The sequence below is a fragment of the Ananas comosus genome, linkage group 13 (genome assembly GCF_001540865.1).
Source record: "Ananas comosus cultivar F153 linkage group 13, ASM154086v1, whole genome shotgun sequence".
Classification (NCBI taxonomy): domain Eukaryota; kingdom Viridiplantae; phylum Streptophyta; class Magnoliopsida; order Poales; family Bromeliaceae; genus Ananas; species Ananas comosus.
In genome coordinates this window covers 6,731-30,606 of record NC_033633.1, presented here as the reverse complement: position 1 = coordinate 30,606, position 23,876 = coordinate 6,731, and the positions used below count along the sequence as shown (strand labels likewise).

The window sequence follows — 23,876 nt, the reverse complement described above, 5'->3', positions numbered from 1 at the left end:
TGCTTTGCTCAGCAGATGGGCTGTGAAAGTACCATGCTGAAATGTAAACAGGCTAGACAGACAAGGTACTGGCAGGACGGCCCATGTTCAGTGAGAGGATCAAGGCTGCTCGTAGGAGCCCACAAGCAAAATGAAGACGTGACGGCCGAACTAGAGACATGTCTATGTAGCTTTTATCAGGCTTGTGACACTTTGCCAAATCATTATTAAAAAGAAGAAAGAAACTAGCTGCAACGTAAAAGACATGGAAGATCCAAGTCCCCCGTACACACACAACACGCCACCCGCCACCCTACAGAGTACAGACATACATGGATAAGAAAAAGAGCGAGAAACTACTAAACTAAGCGGAAAAAAAAAAACTATTTCACACCTCGACAAAGCTGAAAAGGAAAATCTTTTTTTTCCCGATTCTTGGATGAGGGGGAGCCCACACAGCCCTCTCCCTATGAGCCTCAGTGTATATAGCATGATTCGACTGAAAAATCAGAAGATGCTATGTAGATTGTAGACTGCCAGACTTTTTGTACAACTTAATTTTTTTTTTTGTAGATCTTGCTACATACATTCCATAAAATGTACCAAAGTTAGGCCCATAAGACTGCAGCCCTAGAGGTCACTTAATTTTTATATTGTGGATCTTGCTACATTGCATAAAATGTACCAAAGTTAGGCCCATAAGACTGGTCAGGCGTCCTGATTGGTGATGCCAATGAACTTTTACTCTCAGAAATATTTGCTCAAGAATTCCCCTTATCTAACATATGAAACTTCGTATTTACAATTGCTGATTGTGGATACGTCTATGAGGACACTGAAGTTTGTACCCAAAGATATGTCACTTTATATATATATATAGCATTTTGCTTTTATCTGCAAACATTAGCTTCCACACTCCATGAATGAAATTAAAGTGGTGGAGACGTAAAAAAGAATTTAATAAAGAAGCTTAGTAAAGTTGGCTATTGTTCAAAGAGTAAATTTGAGTAGATACAATATAATCGCGTCATAAATAACTAGAAGAAAAAAAAATGATGTTGTATCGATTTCTGATAAATTTGACAGACGGCGGCACACCATCTCCACCACTGTAACTGAAAACTTTGTTCTTCCCCGTCTTTTTGGCTTTCCAGCCCGAACCATCCTATTGGACAGCTCCAGAATACTTAAACTACAATTGATCGGCTGGTCCACATTCCCAACTGCGGAGAGAGACAATTACAAGTAAACCCATGCATGCACGGAGTTGTAACATAATAATTAAGAGATGTGATAGTAAAACAATTTAACTGGTGCATGAATGTAGTTTTATATTAATAGTTTAAAATATTTTTACCTTTTCATGAAATCTAATATTACATTTAGAGCAAAAATTTTTTAAAAATTAGCAAGTTTTTATAAAAGAACATAAATCTATTTTAAGATGCTTAATTGTTCAGTAAACAAAAATATAAAGTAAAATAAACAAAAAATTTAAATATATATATCAAACATACCTCCCAAAAGTAATTATTAAGTATTTCTTGGGATAGGGGCAAATAGTACTCTCTGAAAATTTCAAAACTATGATGAACTCCCAAGCTACTGATATGTATCCTGAAAAAAAAAAAAATTCATATATACATTACTAATCGACAAAAATTTTACGCATAACTATTTTCGAATTTTGAAATAAACTTGTCTCTTGTCAAAAGATGTTGTATAATGGTGGAAAATAAATCTGCCTCCACCTATTATATATATAGTTGATAACAGTGAGAATACTTATTTCTGAACAATTAATATTCAAAATTATTTCCCAACCTAAAATGTTCAAACAGAAAAAAATTGGTGACAATTCCATTATGACATTGAAAAGCAACAACGTAATTAGCAAGGGAAGCTTAAAAATGTAGCAAAGCAGCTACTTACTTCGACTATCTATCATATACTGGCAAAATTTGCCACATCAACGCCTCCTAGACATGTGGATCTATAATTTTTATACAACCCAACTATTAAATAGATAAGAAGAGAATATGCCTTCAATGTCACAAGACCCATATGTATAGCTATCCAATAGCTTGCATTTGATCGAAATAGGAGCAAAAAATGTTGATTTCAAAAAATCATTGTGCATAATCTCACACATCTCGTTGACCAAAGCGCCTGCATAAAGCCTCAAGATAGTCAATCTCCACAAAGTCAAGCCACTGTGTCCTTGTAAAAAAAAGCTGTGTGTATGCTGACTACCATAATAAGAAGTTGCTCAACCTCAGCTCACCACTAGTTCTTATAAGGAAATCTGGGTAAGGATAATCAGTAGTGCAGTTTGTTTCTAGCTCTTGTGCAAATAACAATTCTGTAATGTCTTCTAGGTCAACCAACTTATTTTTTACCTTGTCAGCAATCCTTTGACATGCTCGCACTATGTCCCTTCGTCCGCTATAGCTAACAGCCACAATTAAGTCAAGTTGTGAGTTGTTTCTTATTGCCTCCTCTGCCTCTCTGGCCAACTTTTGTAGAGAATTTGGGAGCTTTGAGGAATCACCCATTACGCAAATGCGAATACCCTCCCTGCTTGGAACCAGCAAAGGAGATGCTGTTTAATGTCATTCTTTACGGCAAAACATCTTTCTTTTGATACATGTTAATTTGCAAACATTAATCCGAGTCCATAGGTCACATGCTCGATAGAATACTAGTAACAGCTCTACGAAACGAAAAATTTCCATCAACTCATATAACACAAGGAAAAAAGAAATTATGCCACTGTTTGAAGTGTAAAAAAAAAAAAAAAAAGGGATAAAGTAATCCTAATCATAATCAAAACCGATTAAATTCGGACTCATACAATCCCAATAGGTCTCATGTTGACCGAAAAATTTTGGGACCAATAATTTAAATCCATAATAGGCCCATTCATAAATGTGAATTAATGGGCCTTACGAAAGCCCTTTAAAATTTTAGGCCTATATAATAATTCGGGCCTTATCTCAGCCCAATAAATATTTGTGCCCAACAAGTTTCATCAAAGTGGGCCCAATTTCAACCCAATTCATGGGATCACGGTCCACATTTTCACCCACGTTTGAAAATTCAATTTCGAATATCATATTCAAATTCAATTTTAAATTTTTAAACCCCCAACCAATTAGAAAATATCTGTTATCCCACAACCAATTTGAAATTTGATTTCGAATTTCGAATCTCCAACCAACTCCCAAAATGTCTCTCAACCGACATCCGTTCGAATTTTGAATACCTATCCATCCCACAACCTATTCAAAATTTAATTTCGAATTTTGAATCTCCAACCAACTCCCAAAATATCTCTCAACCAACATCCATTCGAATTTTGAATACATATCCATCCAACAACCCATTCAAAATTCGATTTCGAATTTCGAATCCCCAACGAACTCCAAAAATATCTTCCAACTATCCAACAATCCATTCAAAATTCGATTTCGAATTTCGAATTCTTAACTGACTTCTCAAAATATCTCTCGCCACCCCTCCTATTATAAATATGAGGATAGAAATCAATACGGAGGACAATACGATAGACGAAGAAGGAAAAAAAATAGATTCCTACACATGTTCCGACGTACAAAAAAATTCAGAGGAAAGATCGCCAAACCGCGGAAAGGAGGAAAGATCATCGAGCCGCGGAAAGGAGGAGAGATCGCTGAGCCGCGGAAAGAAGGAGAGATCGCCGAGCTGCGGAAAGGATGAGAGGTCGCCGAGCCGCTTCATCCGATCCGTCATCTAATCAACAGGTAAAAAAAAAAAAGAAAAAAATGAAGAAAAAAATAATAATAATAAAACGTAAAAAAAAATTAAAAAGAAAAAAGAAAAAAAAAAAACCCTTTTCTTCCCCCCTCCATTTTTTTTTTCTTTTTTGGCCCTGCTTCCGTAGTCATCTATATCGTCTAGACGACTTCGATAGGAGAGTGGAAGGAAGCCAATGGCTTCCCATTTATTCGGACCTCTCAATATCCAATCGAAGTAGTTGATGATGGAATGGGTGATCTACATTGCCGCGACCACTCCCAGCACCGACGATTTGATACTTTCGAAAGAAGAGGGAAGGGGAATCTTTGATTTTCCGTTTCTTCAGACCCTTCAACATCTTTCGAATGCCAAACCAAATCTACCGGCCGAACAGATCCGCACCACCGTCATCATCTTCACCGACGTCATCTCCATCATTGTCGGTTTGGTGTTTTCGAAAGAAGAGGGGAGGGGAATCTTCAATTCCCCGTTTCTTCGGACCCTTCAACATCTTTCAAGAATGTCAAATCAAATCCAAAGGCCAAACAGATCCGCGCCACCGTCATCATCTTCACCGACGTCATCTCCAGCATCGTCGGTTCAATATTTTCGAAAGAAGAAGGGAGGGGAATCTTCGATTCCCCGTTTCTTCGGACCCTTCAACATCTTTCGAAAATGTCGAATCAAATCCGTCGGCCCATTAAGATCAACGCCACCATCATCGTCTTTGCCGCCGTCATCTCCAACTTTACCGATTCGGTGTTTTCGAAAGAAGATGGGAGGGGAATCAAAGATTTCCCGTTTCTTCGGATCCCAAATCAAGATCAAACGGGGATTTCTTCGGACCCCAAATCATAAATCAAACGGGGATTTCTTCGAACCCCAAATTAGGATCAAACGGAAATTTCTTCGTACCCCAAATCGAAATCAAACAGGGATTTCGTCGGACCCCAAATCAAAATCAAACCGGGATTTCTTCGGACCCCAAATCATAAATCAAACGGGGATTTCTTCGGACCCCAAATCGAGATCAAACAGGGATTTCTTCGGACCCCAAATTAGAATCAAACGGGAATTTCTTCGGACCCCAAAGAGATCAAACGGAAATTTCTTCGGATCCCAAATCAAATTAAAATCAAAAGAAAATTTCTTCGGACCCCAAATCAAATTGCAAAATTAAAAAGGGATTTCTTCGGACCCTAAATCAAATTGCAATCCTTTTGAACCCAAATCCAAATCAAATCTAAATCCACAAATAAAGCCGAAACCGAAACCCAAAACCCAAATCAAGTCCACAAATAAAATCCCAAACTCAAATCCAATCCGAACCACAAATAGAACCCAAACCCGACTTCCAACTTGGATTCATACCCAAGTTCATGAACCAAATCCCATAAACCATGAACCAAGTTCTTGAACCAAACACCACGAACCATACCCAAGTTCATGAACCAAATCCCANAAGTTCATGAACCAAATCCCATAAACCATGAACCAAGTTCTTGAACCAAACACCACGAACCATACCCAAGTTCATGAACCAAATCCCATAAACCATGAGCCAAGTTCATAAAGCTTACCCAAGTTCGTGAAACACCACAAACCATACCCAAGTTCATGAACCAAATCCTATAAACCATAAACCACGTTCGTAAACCAAACACCACTACACCACATCATATGAACCAAATCCCATACACCAAACCCAATGGATCATATCCAGTTCACGAAACAAATCCAATACCCAAATCTCATGAACCATACATCAAGTTCATGACTCAAATCTCGTGAACCATGTACCAAGTTCATAGTCCATACACCACATCCCATGAATCATACCCAAGTTCATGAACCACAAACCAAACCCGTAAACCATACACCAAGTTCATGAATCATAAACCAAGTTCATGAACCATACCTTATGAACCATGAACCATGAACCAAATAAACCAAGTTCCATAAACCATATACCAAAATTATGAACCATAAACTATGAACCATATCCATGAACCAAATCTCATGAACCATACACCATATCCCATCAACCATGCCCAACTTCATGAACCAAATCTCATATACCAAACCCAATAAACCATATTCAAGTTCATAAAACAAATCCAATACCCAAATCTCATGAACCATACACCAAGTTCATGACTCAAACTATAACCAAACCTCATAAACCATACACCAACTTCAATGTCACGCCCCGGGCCCAGCGGAAGCCCGCCGACGCGTGCATAGACCCGCGGTGTACACCAACAAACACAATGCACACAAGGCGTCTACTAAACAAAAAATAAACATAGAAGTCCTAAAAAGACTATCAGAGCAAGTATAATAAAATCACTAAAGTTCTAGCATAAAGCGATCCACAATAGAGATACAAAAATATACATCTAAATCCAGAATCTAACATAAAGCTCTAAACAATTATATAATACATCTTTTCCCGAGATACAAAAAGAAAAGATGACATCGGGTTTAACCAAAATAACTCCGTAAGACTCTAGCTAGGATTTGGCGTATCGCAAGCCAAACCCACAAAAGCTCCTCGAACTCAAGTCTTCACCGGGAAGTTCCATCTCAACCCGCGCTTGTTCGACAAGCCCATCAATTGGTCCTCACAAAACCAAGTGCTCCTAAAGGCTAAATTCCAGCTCTCACTTCCTTATCTAGGTTGAGGACAAAGCCTAATTGTGCTTTGCTTTACTCTTATATATAGAATTCCATCATATATCCTCCTAAGGCGGATTCAACGACGTTGTCCAAAGCAAGAACCCGGGGCCCGGGGGTTACACCCATCACCCAATCCATCAAAACTGCACCGAAGTACTCACATGATATCAATCACCAAAGAGAGGCGATGCAACCTTCAATCGTCGACTCAATCCCAACGATGATCTCACAACTCAAAATCAAATCCCGTCACGAGATTGCACAACTGGGTGCCACTCTATTCCACAATTAAGTATAGTGTAATTTCCACATGGCTACCGTTCCAAATTGCTGGGCACGAACGGCTCTACAATCAACCTTCATGGTAACAATCCTTCCGATAGCGAAGGAAACGACGAATCATCCAAATTTGCTCACCAAAGGTGATTACTTGATTCCTCAATCGACATTGCACCACAATGCCGATACATCAATCTCACTTTCACCGCTCGGGTAGTACTCTCAAATCCTCTACTAAAGTATGGTCGTGAACCAAAGCTCAGTAACATCCTCAATCCATTAAGGTCATTCCCTTAGTCTCAACTCGATGCCTCAATTAAACTCTTCGTAAGTCTAAGCCAAGGGCTTATCTTGGATAGAATGTCTCGCACATTAACCGTTCAGTTACTCATGAAGAATTACTCAAAATTCTCATCCTCAACGCTTTCCTTAGCACCGGATGCTCCAGGTGTCTACAGTCACCGAGCTCAACTCAAGTGATAGAGAGGGTTCATCCACAATTCAGTACTAGCTCTCTCTCAATATTACCATAAGACTCAACTCTAGACTCTGATACCAAATTAATCTGTCACGCCCCGGGCTCAGCGAAAGCCCACCAGCGCGTGCACAGACCCGCCGTGTACACCAACAAACACAATACACACAAGGCGTCTACTAAACAAAAGATGAACATAGAAGTCCTAAAAAGACTATCAGAGCAAGTATAATAAAATCTTTCTAGCATAAAGAGATCCACAATAGAGATACAAAAGTATACATCTAAATCCAGAATCTAACATAAAGCTCTAAACAATTACATAATACATCTTTTCCCAAGGTACAAAAAGAAAAGATAACATCGGGTTCAACTAAAATAACTTCGTAGGGCTCTAGCTAGCCACTAACCCCTTGCCTCGATCCCTAGCCACTCCCGATGCGGATGGCTCTGAAAACAACAATAAAAAGAGGGTGTGAGAACTATCAAAAATATTTTCCAGTGGGCAATTACTGATCTCAGCGAAATGCTCCACTAGGCTAACATAAGCATGTTATAAGGGTAAAATAATAAGCAGATATGAAAGGCGGTAAATAAACAGGTTCATCAAAGTCATGCTTCTACTAAACAACTTCATTTATGCATATGAGGTTCTATTGTCATTTGATCAACTAGGGGGCGTGGAGATATAAATAGAGAAGCAACAATGCAAAAACACTCCTGCAGATCTGCCAGTTTGCAGTCTGGCAAAGTGTACCGGTACACGGGAAAGTGTACCGGTACACGGGAAAGTGTACCGGTACACGGGAAAGTGTACCGGTACACGGGAAAGTGTACCGGTACAAATCCTCCGAACACACAAACCCGAGGCTCGGGTTGGCTGAAAATCACATTTATACCGGTACAACCATCAAGGTGTAACGGTACAAAATCTGTTCCGGTACAACCATCAAGGCTGTACCGGTACACAGCCCTGCTGAGGCAAACCCGAGAGCTGACCAAAAATCCATCTCTTTTGGGTTTTGGTGCAAGATTTTAAACCACAATTCTCGGGATGCGAGCCATAGGTCGAAACACTGTCTACGACCCTCCGGAAAATGTGGAAAAGTTCGAAACACAAATTAAACACTCGAACCTTGCAATTTGCAAAAACTCAGTGCCTTACATTCATGAACCATAAACCAAATCCCATGAACCATACACCAAGTTCATGAACCCAATCCCATTAACCATACCGAAGTTCGTGAACCAAACCCTATAAATCATGAACTAAGTTCGTGAACCAAACACCACGAACAATAAACCAAACCTTATGAACCATACACCACATCCTATGAACCAAATCCCACACACCAAATCCAATAAATCGTATCCGAGTTCATAAACCAAATCCTATGAGCCATGCACCAAACTATATCCAAATCTCATTAACCATATGAACTATATCTTAACCTCATGAACTGAATCATATTCAAATCCTATATACCCAAATCTCATGAATCAATACCAAAATCTCATGCCCAAAATTCATCATAAACCTTTTCTTTACTCTAGCTCATATACCTAGAGTAAAAATTAAATATCGACTACCCCTAATACATATACTTAGGGGTAAGTCAATTGCCTTAGCACATATAACTAAGACAAAACATCTCCAAATCGACAGAGTACTAAATTATATACTTAGAATTCAGTCGAATTATATCAAATTCATTCGAACTCTAACACATATACTTAGAGTTCATCCGACTAACCCTAATACATACCCTTAGGGCCTAGTCAACCTTTCACTCTACCACATATACCTAGAGTGGGTAGTCAAACCAAGCTCGACTAATCCTAACCCGTATGCTTAGGGTCTAGTCAGCCTTTTTGCTCTAGCACACTTACCTAGAGTGAAATCCATACCCGATCGAGTTCTAATACATATACTTAGAGCTCATGAAACCAAATCCGACGAACCCTAGCATAACACCTTAGGGCTTAGTCAGATCCTCACTCTAGCACATATAACTAGAGTGAAAAATATATTAAACTCGGTTAATCCTGATACACATACTCAGGAATTAACCATTCTCTACTTTCAGGTAATTCGACCCACCTCAATACATATACTTGGGATCGAGTCACATCTCCATCTTAGAATATACAACCAAGGTGAATATAATCGGACTCTTAAGACATAAACTTAGAGCCAATTAGACTCTAATACATAGAGTTTAATATCGACTAGGTCTTAACACATATACTTAGGACCTAGTCAATCTCAAATCCAACTGAATCCTAATACATATACTTAGGATTCAATAAACCAAGACACGATTTATCTCATCCCATCTATAAAGGTCTCTTAATCGAAGGTGCCCCAATCCACAGGGGTAATTAACAGTAGATGCTTGCATCTATTGGAAGCCATGGACCCGCAATACCTGATACCCATATACATACAAATACCAATCTGAATCATGAATACTAACCCACAGCAAAAATCCATTGATCGTGTGAGGTGCGTCATTCGTGGTGGCAGACAGCCACTAATATTGATTCTCACGCAGTTCTGCTTCAACAGATACAGAAAAGCTGACATATGATCATTTATGAGTTATGACACAGACATATAACAGACTCACGCATGCTAAATGTACAAAAAGAGCAAAACACTGTTGTATCCAAGTGGTAATCATAGCTGAGGCGTTCCAAGAAAAATGACACTGCTAACACAAGATTCTTATTAGTATAGATAGCTGGATCATTGATTCTTTAGAGAAATAGCCTTAGAGAACAAGTAGACAACAAAGAAAAGAAGATACTACATTTAGCATTCAGCGGCCACTACATGCAAGCGGTTGTAACCGCAATTTTATAGTATAAAAGAAGGAAAAGTTGTAAGCACTTTTGAATTTTTTTCTCTCTTTCTTTTTGGTCTTCCATTGTATAAAAATAGTGCTTTTAACCACCACATTACCAAACTAGGTCGAAGAGGAATGAAATCCATGAATCCGAATGCAAAAGATAGAGACACATAAATTCAAGAAGTTCTTGGCTCCACTCTTCCTGAAAATCTGACTACTTCGGCTATTTTTGTTTAATCTAGAGTATAATAAAGGTCAAGCTTCAGGAACTTCCTTAGTGGTTTCATCAATGCTATCAAAGTGAAATCTGCATCTGCATAGTGCATCTGCATAGTACATTAAAACTGGTACCTCAAGAAATCCCCAATATTCTCCTTGAGGACGCCCTTAAATAGCGTCATGAGAAAATCCACCTCTGCCTGCAAAGCGATGATGGACCATTAGTTAGTCATAAAAGAGGGCTATTATGTGGATGATGTCAGAAAGAAAAAAAAGAAAGAAAAAAAAAGGTGCAGGGCGGAGAGAATGCGGCGGAGGCAATTGTCTGAGGAGAAAGACAAAGAAACCTTGGGGCGGAGCCAATTCTCGGAAGAGAAGGCGAAGACGGTGAGCACTCAAATGCCCCAACAGCGGGAGAGCTTGACCATCTGCTTGAGGGAGCGATAGCCCGCCTCGTGGCCTGTCGACACCGGAAGCCCCCTCGCGCGCACCCACCGCGCGTTGCCGTCCATGATCACAACCACGTGCCTAGGAAGCGCCTCCGGAGACAGCCCATCCGGCAGCAGCAGCGCCGCGGCCTCTCCTGATCCCACGCGCTTGTCTTGGAGCTCGCCGGACGCCAAACCCGAACCCGCACCCGCCGCAGCGTCGGCTGAGACGAGAAGAGACATTCGGTGCGCGACGCAAGGAGAAGCGGTGAGTTCGGGTAAACCATTGTATAAACTATTACTGTTATTATTGCCACTGACATGCAGCCGCTTCCTACTCCTCACCCTATTGGCCGCCCCAGGGTAGCAGGGAAACAATAGATTCTGTTGGGGACGACGACTTGGGTTTACCACCAGAGTCCCGTTTGCAGTGGCGGGAAGAAGAAGAGACTGTATTGCATGACTTAGCTATCGCTGTAATCCCTGCCCTCTTTCTAAACCCAATCTTATCCCTTTCCTAAGCCCCCCAGATCGTAGATGTGTTCAACGTGCGCGAGCATGCACCAGCAATCGAGTCCTCGGTGCAACGGCTCAATACACAGCCACCAGCGCCAAATGAGCGACCAAATGGGCCCAGGGGTTGAATTGGACTAATGTACGTTGCAGTAGATTGGACCCTTGGAATCAGCTAGCTTGGAGCGGCCATCTCCTTTCGGATGAAAGTGGCTAAGGTTTAGGGTTGAGGTCCTAAACCAAATTCGTGTCGAAAGAAAATATAAATACGAATAGTATTCAATAGTATTCAACTGTTTCACTCCAAGGAAATTCTAAATAAAATAAAAGAATATTTAATTCAACATTAGTATTTCGGACCGGGCTGTTATGGACTGTTGGACACGGCCTAATATGTCAGGCCAGGCCATATTTGGGCCAGGCCAGACCGGCACAAATGCTACAGCATCCATGCCGTGCTGTAGCCCGACTCCTTCGCCCCACCTCACCGCCCCATAGCCCTCTTTCTACGCTTTCAAAATTCAAACTGTACTCTTTCTCTTGCAACATTTATAGAGTTCTGGGGTGGTTTCTTGATTGGAGAAGCAAAGCGATCGAAGTGAAAAAGGGCTTCGTTCTGGGGTTTCTCGATTAGAGGAGCCGAGAGATCCAAGGGGAATCGAGAAATCTGAAGGTAAAGATTCGAAAGAGAGGAGACAAAAGTGTTTGGCGGAGAGAGAGAGAAAGAGAGAGAGAGAGAGGCCGTAAAACGAAAGCCTTCTTGGACGAAGGCCCAAGCCTGTCCTTTAAACCTCTAGGACAATAAGTTTGTGCAGGCCAACCCAATAAGCCGATAACGTAACTCTCAATTTTTATTTTGCCTATGTCTCACAATTATTTTTCAACATGTATACAGCATGTATTCTCATCAAAGTAATCGAAAATGTATGTTTTGGGAATCAAAACAAGACCAACATATCACATAGAAAATAGAATCATGAAACCACAATTTGTCACTCAAAAAAAGACCATAAAAAAAATTGGCCACTCAAAAAAACATACATATAGTCAAATCAATTGTATTTCGCGCATGGGTATTGTACATTATAAATAGCCGGCCATTATGGTTTTTTGTGATATGGATTTTTTTTACATTTTGAATTCAAAATTAAAATTAAATTTAAAACTTTAAATAATAAATAACAATTAAAAATATAAATTTTAAGTTATATATTAGATGTTAAAAAGTTAAATTCAATTGATATTTATACTCACAATTTAAGATCAACTGGAATATAGAAAATAAAATTTCAGTTTAATTTTGAAATTACAGTTTGAGCTAAAATCTAAAGACAAATGTGAGTCATTGATTTGAAATTGAATTTTAATTTGACAATTCAAATTCATATTAAATTTGAAATTGAATTTTTTAGAGTTTGGATGCGGAAAACATATACGTTACGTAAAAGCGATTTCTAAAAGCAATAAATCATTTATTGCTTAAATCTAAATTTACAAATACAAAATTTGAATGCCTATTTATAATTAAAAAGTTCCAAGTTTGACTTGAATAAAGAAACTATCAGCCAACCACATCTTAGTTTCAAGTTCGACTTGGATGCCTACTTTTACCATTCGCCGCTTAAACCACATAAACTTAAAAACAATCTGCCAACTCTCTCAGATAATCATATCTGACTACTTGTACAATACAACATTCCTAAAATAGAGGAACCAAGACACCTAAGAATTTATTAGTTGGCCCCATCTATTAGTTCCGCACCTCCAAAACAAAGCGCATCTTAGAAGGCAAGGGATGATCTACCGGACTTTGCGATGTTGTCTAGACCCAATTTGAATTACTCAGTATTTCGCATTAAATCTCATTGGCAAGAAATTAGTTGCACTCAATCTTTAGATACATTAGTTTAATTTAGGTTTTTTTCATATGAACTTAACGAGGGTGTCAGGATCCTCTTAGCTACACATTTTATTTTCTTTTTTTGCAAACGTGTACTTTCTTTCAACAAAATTTTCTAGCCACACAATTACCTTATAATACTTCTGACCTAAATCGCAGCACCATGAAAATGCAAATTGTTTCATATATATTGTTTTCCCTTTTATTTCTCTCCCGCTTGCTTTAGTCATCCCCATTCTCTAACCACCCAATCCAAAAACTATAAGCTGTCATATGAGTAGCGTTTGGTTCGGATATAAGCAAGAATTAGCTCTTACAGGGATAGATACAAGTTTGGAGATAAGAAAAATAACGTTTGGATGAAAATTGAATTCTTCCCGGAGATAAGAAAAATAGCGTTTGGATAGATAATATGAAATAAGAAAAATAGTGGGTAGTTATATATAGAAAATGAAGGTGTTGGTGGAAATAGTTATATCAGAATATTTTAGGTACTCGAGAACTACTATTCTCGGGTAAAAAATTTGCGTTTGGGTATAAAGGGGGGGATAAGGGGTTATCCCTCCCCTTATCCCCAATCCAAACACTGCCTAAAATTATATGCATGTTTGGAATCTAATATGAAACTAAATATAATACAGCTACACAATGTCTCATGCATGTACGACGGATGCAGCAAACAGAGGATGAGCCACCCATCTCATCATACTAGCACAATGAACTGACCAGGCGCATTACAACGCATATATTCATTAAACTTACTGATGCTTGACTTTTAGAAGCCTTTTAGAAGAGCAAAATGAATAAAAAGATTGTGAATTATAATTAATAACATAACTGAAAAATAGATGTTTAAGAGAGCAAACTAAACTGAATAGCAAGATAAGATTCAGCAATATACATCGTATACTTCTATCAAAAAGTATTGGAGGTTTACGAAAACAAACAAAACTTAATGGCAAGATATGATTCAGCACAATGCTGAATATATTTCATCAAACAAACTGAAAATGAGCAGAATGAGCTAATTGGGCAAGAAGGTATAATACATCACACAACTAGTCAACAAACTAAATCATAATGCGGAGTTCACGCGAGAAAACAAAACAATTAATAGAGCAAAAAATGATTCAACACAACCAGCATATGTATTAATCAAAACCCACATATTAATTAAATTGATTAAGTATTAGTGTCAGGGGATCAATATAGACTAATTAGATCACAAGAAATGATTCAACAATAACCAGCATATAACCGTGACGCTAACCCATGATTAGAGTTTTGTGCGAGCAAACTGAAATATCAGGCATAAAAAGTATGTTTGCCACAACTTGCATGCATACTTAACTGATAATTAGATGAGGACTTATAAACTGATTACCTTATGAAAACAAGGCGACCACAAGGAAAGATCCTCGCCACTATACCTATATTACTAGGACCCCCAGCCTCATATCGTTGCTATTATAAATAAACCACAATTGTAGGTCAAACATCGTGTCAAAAAGAATTAATATCTAAGATGACAAAGAACAAACCTTATAGCATGATATGATCCAGAACATATACAACACATATATTCATCAAACTAACTAAATTGGAGTTTTAGGAGAGCAAAATGAGCTGAATGGACATCAAATTAGTAATTCATCGCATAAATTCTATCAACCTAACTACAACTTAGCATAAGAGAACAACTTGAACTGAGCGGATTAAGTGATATACAGCATACATCTTCGGCAAACTGAGTATTATATTAGACCTTTACGAGAGCAAAACAAACTAGACAGCGAGATATGATTCGATCAGCATACATACAACATATATTATCATCATCTAGTGGAAAAGAACGAGGCTTTTGAGAGGAAACTGAACTAACTAGGGTGCAAGATATGATCCAGCACGTATACAACACATACACCATCGAAGTAACTGAAAATATATGTTTTGGGGAGCAAAATGAACTAAAAAAAGGCCTACATATTACATAGAAGATAGAATCATGAAACCATATATCGTCACTTAAAAGAGGACCATAAAAAAATGCCCTATTTCAAATCATAGCAACTTGTGCCCTTTTTCAAATCAACTGGGAAATATGGCCAAACTCAAAAGCATTGACTACAAAGTTTCTTAGACTTGTCGTGTACCAAAAAGAATTATTTTACAACAGGTCAGCATACCGTCTTATGTAGAAGAATGGCACACCAATTTCATGAAACCCCCCATATCCTGTGAATTAAATTTATCTAGTTCCCATGCATTCATAGGAAGAAAATAGGAGAGCCAAATGATAGAATATGATTTGTTATTGGTAACTAAGCCTACAAATGGAAGATACAAGGAGATAAATTATGGGAAGTAACTTTTCATCAACTTCTACTCTTGAAACATATGACTTGTTAATGATTTGTATCTGAAACTGCAGGTGGATTAAAGCTTTCCTAATTATTGTTAAAGATGTATCTGAAACTGCAGGTGGATTAAAGCTTTCCTAATTATTGTTAAAGATTTCCATAATTGTTGAACTGCAATTGTAGTCTTAAGAGTTGAGAAAAAATTGTTAGTGGTTTATGAGAGCAAACAAAATTTGAGAGCAACATATGATTTAGCACATAATCAGCATATATTTGTATCAAACTACTAGATTTTCTTCCCAAGAAATTAGTCAGCCTATAACCGGCTATTGTACTCATGAAATTTGAGGTTTAGGAGAGCAAAATGAAATAACAGGCTAGAAAAGCATAATTACCACATAACTAGCATGTATACTAAATCATAATAAGACAGTTTTCTAAAGAATTAGAAAATTAGTGATTCAGCATATAACATAAACATATTATATATTTACTTCAAATTAGGTCAAAATTTGAGGTTAAGAAAAGCAAGAAGTATCGAATAGACGCCTAATTTTAGAAACTAAAGTTGGCTCACACAAAAGATGCATTCTTGTATTCATGGTGGATGCGGCAGATGAAAGTTGTGCCACCCATCCCAACATACTAGCTCTGTCTGTTTTGAGTCTTACATAATTACACAGCGGCTGCAAAGAAATATCCTAGCTTCCACGTCTATATTAATAGGCACCCAACCTCACATCATTGCCATAATGGTTGAGTCACACTGTATTCTCCAAATGGAGTCAAACATTGTGTCAAAAAGAATAAAAGTTCTAAGATGAAAAAATAAACTAAATGGATAGCATGATATGGTTCAGCACATGTACAACATAGTTATTCATTAAACTAACTGAAACTTGAGTTTTTAGGCACAAAATGAATGAAGTATCTAGCAATTATGATTAATAACCACTATATATTTTTATCAAACTAAATGAAAGGTTGAGGTTTCAGAGAGCAAACTGTACTAAACAGGATATGATTCAGCACAATGAGCTAACTGGAGGTTTATGTGAAAGGTTTTTGAGAACACGATGAGCTAACTGGACAGCAAGATATGATTCAGCACATATACAGAATATATATTCAGAAAATTAAATGAGAATTAAAGGCGTATACAGAGCAGATTGAGCTAATTGGACAAAAAGGTTTGATTCATCATGTAACCAGTCATCAAACTGACATAAAGGTTTACAAGAGAAGACAGAATAACCCGGAGAGCAAAATTGTGACTTAGCGCATCACCAGCGTATATTTTTATTTAACGGATTCAGTATTAGAGGGTTAGCAGAGCAAAATTTGCTAACTGAATAGCAAGAAATGATTCAACACACAACCAGCATACGTATTAATTAAAAAGTTTGTTTAACTTAAATCTCACAATTCGGAAAGAAAAACAAGGCCCACTTGACCAGACCTTGTTTGGACAAAGGAACATAGCAGGATCTCAACTAGACATGGGCCTTAAAATTGGGTTCAGTTGTACTACAACCGAAAAGTATATGGGAAGGAACACCAAACTAAAAAGTGAAATGCTAAAAATTTTCATCAGGAGACACCTAGAGACCGTAAAACTATAAACTATTTCTTATTACATTAAGGTAGTTTTGAATAGATTGGTATGTCACGTTTTACAGGAGCAGATAATGCAGATCAACCAGTAGTTGTGGATCCATAGAAATAAAATATGGATATAGCTACAATCATTTGGATAGGACTCTGCACAAAATCTACTTTAGGTTAGATATAAAATAAAATAAACTAACAATCCCCAAAAAAAATGTTGCAAATGGATCATCATGTCGCATATCAGAAGAACAAACAAAAAACTGAACCACACACACACACACACACACACAAAAAGAAAAATAAATAAATAAATAACAAATAAAAATAATCAATGCCAAGCAAAGTTATCCAATTCCTTTGACCTAAATTTGCTTGTTCTGCCATGGAAAGCTACAAAACCAACATTTGTAGTTAAAATTTTCTTCTCAAAGATAACAAATTCAAGCTGGTGATAGATTATAAATTGACGCTAGCACTAAAAGTAGGATATAAGACTTTGAGAGCCCAAAAGGTTTTAAGTTGTAAAGTCAGCCCTTTTACTATTCAAAATATTTCATGGTACAAACTTGCATAAATGAATTTGCTTTTTCAAAGATATAAGAAAGAGAATCAAGAAGCAACAACTACAGAAAACCTGCAGAACTTATACAAGAATTTATAAGCTCTGACTCACCAGAAAGAGGCTAAAGTTCTACCTTATTCTCCTAAGCTCAAAGCAGAAGACTACACCTAACTAATTTGGCAGTTGTTTACGTCCTCCGAATTACAGATATAAACAATCATATTAACGAATAAATAATCTCTACCATGCCCTAGTATTAAGGCTATCTAAATCAATTCTCAAGCAACTATCCACTACAATCGTTATATCTTACTAAAGCCACTATAGGCGTTATATCTTGCTAGAGCCAAAATTTGCCAAGTATAACCTCAATCCGAAAAAATGATCCTGACAGAGAGGACTTTTTGGGCTACTAAGCCTGCACAACATTTTAATTGTAAAAACTGGCATTCAAAATTTTTATTTACAAAACTAATTGTAGGCGGTGAATGGTTTACTGTTTTTAGAAAGTGGTGAATTTCACGTTTTTTAAATGTTTTCTACATCTAAACTCCGAAAAATGTATAGTATTAGGCTCTAAAAATAATTTTAACATGTTGAAGAAAGCGGTGAATGATTTGCCGCATTTATAAAGCGGTAATTCATTTGCCACATATGCCTAGTTTTGTAAATAAATTTTTTACCAAACTATTTTTATGATTACAATATTTTTTAAGCCTTTTAATGAAAAAATTCCCCAAAGAAACCACGTTAGATTTGAGCGGAACTTGAAGGTCGTTTCCAAAAATCAAACGTGTTCCGGAAGGCCAGAAATCAAAAGTCTATTCCGAGAAATCAGTAAGTCAAATGTCAAAAATTGAATTTAAAAATCATCCAAAACTCAAATTTGAATATCCAAAAATATTTGATCTGTTAAACATAGAAATGAATACTGTAAGTACTTGAACACCATATCTTCACACAAGATGCAACAAAATCATTCCAATTTCATAAAAAATTATAATCTAATCCAAATACAACAAACACCAAAAGAGAATTTATAATAATACTTAAAACCTACATTTATCATACTCACGTCATCACAAAGTAATCCAGAGGTACAAAAACTATCAAGATGTAATAGATCATGAAGTTAGAAAATGAAGATTGCCATATGATATAAACTTGGCCAATAAACTCTATAATTAGAAGATTGCATAATTCGAGCACCTGGGGTGGCTCTTTGAGCATCTTTTAAGCATATCCAGCCTTGTATCACCAAAAAATTTATATCTTTTTTTATTTTAGATACATCACAAACATGTGGTAGCTTCACACACTTACCGGACGACCGGGGTGGTAGCTCTTTCCTACATGTGGTGGTAGTTTCACACTCCCTTCGGGATGTAACTCTTTCCACATCTTTCTATATACATAATTTTTTATTTTCATAACCACTCTCCCCCCTGAATATGCAATCCCTAGTTAAAAAGTGTATAAGCCAAGTTTATTGCCATATTGATAATTTTCATTTTTATCTTCAACAACACACAACCAAGATAGTCCAGATACCTAGGGATTACTACAAGATGAACAAAAGTTGATAAAGACAAGAAATAAGTATACGTCAAGTACCAAAATAAAATTTATATGAATAGCATTTTTTTATTAAAATTTAAAAGGCTTAAAGAATATTATAATTACAAAAAAAAATATTAATAGGCTTAAAGAATATTAAAATTATAAAAATAGTCCCACTCAAAAATTATTTACGAAACTAGTTCTATGTGGTGAATGAATTACTGCTTTTTAGATGCGATAAATCATTCACCTTTCTTCAAAATCTTAAAATTATTTTTAGAGTTTAATAGTAAACGTTTTTCGGAGTTCGGACGTGGAAAACATGTAAGTTACGTGAAAGCGGTTCCTAAAAGCGGTAAACCATTCACCGCTTAAGCCTACTTTCATAAATAAAAATTTTGGACGCCTATTTTTAAATTAAAAAGTTTCGTAGGTTTAGTAGCCCAAGAAGCCCGTAAAAATACCTAGATATAACTACAAGATGTACCTAGAGATAACTACAAGATGAAAAGAAATTTGATAAAGACAAGAAATGAGTGAAGTATAAATTATACTTCAATATATAGTGTATTGAATTAAAATTGATAATAAAAACAAAAATAATTGTGGATTAAAGTATGTAAAGGTATCATCGTGTTAAACATAAACAGATGAAAGTATGTAAAGGTATCATCGTGTTAAACATAAACAAACAAGCAAGTGAACCCTTACAAATCATTGCCCTCTAAAGTAAAATTGACATTTAGCTACTATCTTTCTGTAAAACGTAAAAAAATGAAAAATTACATAGCATGTTACTTTTACATGGCTAATGAATCCACTCTACATCCATTGCAGGACCCAAATAAACTTTATATGGATCCTCCTCAAAAATGACTAACAATAACAATCTTTATATGATCAACTGTGCTAACATTTCATCTTCAAATAGTATCCTAAGTGAACACTTTTCATGTCACATATCTTCAAAGGTAATAATTATTAGCTTTCTTGACAAAATCCTCTAATATCTTCTTCATTATAATTTCATATCGGAATTCACACTTTTAACAAATCTTAGGCCATCATCACTCAAAGAGAATTATTAAAAACCTTTGCGTTTCACAATTTTAAACTCCACATATGTTAGAAACTGTGCGCCAACTTCTTTTCTATTAAAATCTCCAAGTAGCTTCCTTTTGCAAATGAAATAAAAGCTCTGAATTGAAAATTGGTTCTAAAGGATCATAAGCTCTGAACTACATCAAAATTTCCAAACTTTTTCTTCAAAAATGCTTCTTGTAGCTAAAAGCAGTGCCAAAATTTAGGTCTCACGCTATGCTAAATAGGCACTAGACAAACCATCACCGATCTAGAAAACAATGCCATAAATGACATTGCAAAAACGAACCAGATCAAAGCCTGGCTTCGGACAGAAGGGAAGTAAACGCATTTTGTTTTCAAGAAAAAGCCCAATCCGAACCCTACGATTTTATATGCCAGATGGGTCAGGCTGAATCTGATATTTGTAAAGGCCTATAGACGTGAATAGTGGGTTGGGCTATTGACATCAAGATTATGATGCTTTGGTACGGATTTGACTGAGAATCCAATCCCAGCGTGAAGGTTGGATAGACGCTATTGAGCACTTAATAGGACTTGTTTAACAAACTGGACTAGATCAAGACCCTCGCCTAATCTAAACTTTCAAACATTTGGAAATGGCTATTCAAACTCTACAATTTTTATTTTACTACAGCTTATCCCCGGTGCTAATAGAAGCATATGTGTAGTACATACTCCAACCTTTTAGTTCTTGAATCAAATATTATTCCGCCTATTCCTACTAAACTCTACGCATCAAAGGGTTAAAAACTTAGGAGCATGAACTATTCATATATTCTTAGAAGTATTCTAGCTCCGCACATGTTACTATCTACTCTTTAACATCTTCATAACACTTTTTTACTTGCTCAGTTGTAACTGACTAGATCTTGTATGGATGCTAGAATTCCAATTCATGGACAGTTTCAAGATTAATCAGCCAAAAGAAAATATAAATAAACATAGCAAAAGTGACATTATCTCTATCCAAGAGAAAGTCGTGACCCACTTCAAAGTAAGACCCACTTTAAACTATGTTACCAGCTAGTACTAGATCAAGGACCAGCTTAAATACATAAAACTACCATTATTGCGGAAATCACACAAATATTCTACAACACCATTACAGATCTGCAACTACTATTGCACATTTCAATTTTCTTTTTTTAGTTTTCACGAGTAAAGGGGGTATGAACACTAATCAACTTGACTTCTTGACATTTTCTTCTCTTTTTTTTCATATTTTCTTCAGTTTCTACCAATAAGAGCATAACAGAAAAGTGTGAGATACAACAACGAACAAAGAAAAAAAAAGGCAATATCACCTGTCGCAGAGGGTGATCCTTTGGGAGAAAGCTTCCAATAGTCTTCCCAACACCTCACGAGTGGAGAAGTGAATGAGCCGCTTGCTGTTTTCAGACCAATACTTAACCTGCATCGTGATGCCACAGCACAAGATCAGTGGGAAATTAGGGAGACAGTAGGCAGAGATCTGGATCTGTATAAGTCACACAATACCTACCACCGGAAGGGCATCGAAGAAACTGCTGTATATGGTGGGTGGATATTGTACTCGGCAGGGGACAGATGGCCACCAGGTTAATTATCTGTGTTACAAAAAGAGAGAGGTTGAAATGGATGATTCCCTTCTGCTAAACCTTAAGGAATCCATCGAAGCATTTACTAGGAACAAAGAAGAAGTAGAAGACAAAGAAACCAGAAAGACCGCAGGAGGAAAGAAACACAGGTGAAGAAGCAAATAAAAAGAAGGCATCCAGAGAAAGAGGGAGAAGCGCCGGTGGGGGGGCGGGGGGCGCGGGGGTTGTTGTGGCGCGTGCGTGGTGGGGAAGGAATGCGAGGAGCTCACCAGATCCGACATCTTGATGAGGCCCTCGAGTCAGGAGCCGTTCTTGATGTTGAGTCGGTGGAACTGGATCCGGCCGTGCTCCGGCGGTGAGTCGATGAGGTGTTCTGTAGACATCCGGAGAAAGGGGGGAGAAGCGGATCTGGCGAAAGGGGGGCCAATTGGAACTGCAGTAGAGGGGACCCGTAGCCGGGGGAGCAAATGAGAGAGAGAGAGAGAGAGAGAGAGAGAGAGAGGAAGGCGAGGAGGTCACCGGATCCGACATCTTGATGAGGCCCTCGAGTCGGGAGTCGCTCTCGATGTTGAATCGATGGAACTGGATCCCGCCGTGCTCCAACGGGGGCTCGAGGAGGTGTTTGATCATGTCACTCTAGTCCGGAGAGAGGTGTTTGATCTTGTCGCTTTAGACGTCCGGAGAAAGGAGGGATAAGCGGATCTCCAGAAAGGGGGGCCAATGGGAGCTGCAGGGAAGGGACCTGTCAGCGCGGAGAGTGAGAGAGAGAGAGAGAGAGAGGGGAAGGAAGGCGAGGAGCTCACCAGATCCGTCATCTTGATGACGCCCTCGGGTTGGGAGCCGTTCTTGATGTTGAGTCGATGGAACTGGATCCGGCCGTGCTCCGGCTGGCGCTCGAGGAGGTTCTTGATCTTGTGGCTGTAGATGTCGACGGCGAGCACCAGGAGGCGGGAGACAAAGGAGGTGAGGTGGGTGACAGCGTCCTCCCTGGGCAGGGAGTCGTCGACTGAGGCCACCCACACGCCGAAGAGGACAGCTCAGACCACCTCCTCGGCGCACCGCTGGTTCGCCCTCGTCGTCTTCCTGAAGTGCTCCACGGGTACCCTCACGAACTGGTGCCGCAACTTGTTTCCGCAGCTCGCGCCATCCTCGCCGTAGTCGGGAGTGCCGTTGCCGCGGGAGCAGGATGGGTCCAAACATTAAATGGATACAAACGGCCTAAACCGAACCTAGGCCCATCTGGTCCATATTTTTCCCCATTCAGTTGGGAGCCTGTCCGCTATTTTGTTGGGCCGGACGGAATACTTATGTTACCGCCCGTATCTTCTTGGGCTGACCTTTGTTCGAGCCCGGCCTTCTGGATCGATAAGTCTATTTTTGCTATGTCAACCCGAAATAAAAAGTTTTCAGTTATGATGTACAATTTAATTAAATAGTCGCACCAGAAGGACGCATTAAATGGGCCTCAATGCTTTCTTATGTTACCAACCTTATATTCGGGGATAAAAGTATCTCCGGTACTATTAAACTGGAAACTATTCAAATGACAAGCTTGTTAACCTATCCGCTCAGAAAAGAGACCAACCTGGTCCAATATCGAAAAGGAGCCAAGATTCTTGAAAAGGGGCCAAGGAGGCCACAGAAAAAAATGAGCAACCTCGGAAAGGAGCCCAGATTCTTAGGAAGAAGCCCAGATCTTGAGAAAGAGCCAAGGAAGGAGCTAAGGAAGGCATAGGGATAGAGAGAACGTGGAGGCATAAAATTATGCTACGTCTATTATTATAACCATCAAATTATGTATTTGTATGGATGTGTGATATATCTTATTCTATTTTTGTTTATAATTTTCTATACTCACCCAACGACGTATCAATAGATAATTCTTGATTCAACTTGGTTCCCACTTTTTAGCATTTGAAGTTTGACATATATTACAATTTATTTTCTGGGAATTAAGAGTAATCTTCAAAGGTGGCCTTTTTAATTATGTTTGGATTAACC

The 23,876-nt window shown here is 38.1% G+C and overlaps 1 pseudogene; it reads right to left on the bottom strand.

Moving 5' to 3' along the window:
* Nucleotides 1,820–22,912, bottom strand: LOC109719464 (annotated as a pseudogene).